Source organism: Cynara cardunculus, assembly GCF_001531365.2.
Source record: "Cynara cardunculus var. scolymus isolate 2C chromosome LG 12, CcrdV1, whole genome shotgun sequence".
In the NCBI taxonomy this organism is placed as follows: Eukaryota; Viridiplantae; Streptophyta; class Magnoliopsida; order Asterales; family Asteraceae; genus Cynara; species Cynara cardunculus.
Window position 1 is genome coordinate 3,701,624 of NC_037539.1, and position 1,189 is coordinate 3,702,812.

Consider the following 1,189-nt stretch of genomic DNA (forward strand, 5'->3'; position numbering starts at 1 on the left):
TGTGTTCGATTTCATGCTTGTGTTCGATTTCATGAGTGTGTTCGATTTCATGAGTTTGCTCGATTTCTGTTTGCTTGCTTGTGTTCGATTTCATGAGTTTGTTCGATTTCATGCTTGTGTTCGATTTCTTTGCTGCTAGAAAGAAACCCTAGGTGATTTCTGTTTTATCGATTTCATTCTCTTAGGGGTAAATTAGTCATTTATGTTATTCAGACTATTGATTCAGATAGAAAAGTAAACAACAACATAAATTTATCCAGAAAGACAAATTTATCCATATAGAACTTAATAGAAAATTTGGTAAACAGCCCCTAAGTGTTTATAATGAAATTAAGGTGTTTAATGGTTAAGGGAGGCCCATGATCCATAATCATTCAGAGGGTTTTAGAACCATTAAGAGAGCCATTTTTTTTTGTCAAACAAAATTCATCTCTTAACGATTCAAATACTTTCTTTTAATTGAACTATTAAGAGGTTAACAAACAACCCCTAAATCTATACTATATTATAAAACATTTGACAAACATTCTTAAAAACCATTTTGTGCATAAAATATTGTTTATTGATGCATATTACTTAAAATTCGAGATTACAAGTAAGTTGTGCGTAATTACAACTTATTAAAGCTTCATCTTTGAATTCGTATAACTAACTGTTGATAAACATAATCAACTACATGATAAACATATCATTTTAAATATAAAAAATTTAAAATATAATTAGAACAATCATTGAATTACACTTACCACAACACAAGAATTAAAAAGAAAAGATTAACTACACTAATATGGATATATATATTTTTTCAAATTTTTATGAATATAAACACTATCGATTTCTTAAAATCACTTAAAATCGTATTATATCGACATAGACAAAAAATAAAACGAAACATTATCTCGATGTATCTTGCTGTATTACATGAGTATCCTTCTAATATTCAATAGTACTAGAAGGGTACTCACGCAATACAACGAAATACATCTTGATTTTAATGTTCTATTTTATTTTTTTATCTCTGTCGATGTTATAATACGATTTTATGTGTTTTTAAGAAAAAATAATCATTATTTTATGTTTGAATAAAATATAAATTTAAAAAAAATATATCAATGTTAATATCAAATCAACTGTTTAAAAGTTCTCATTTTTTTATGTAATTTCTTTAATTTTTTTATAATTTAATTTA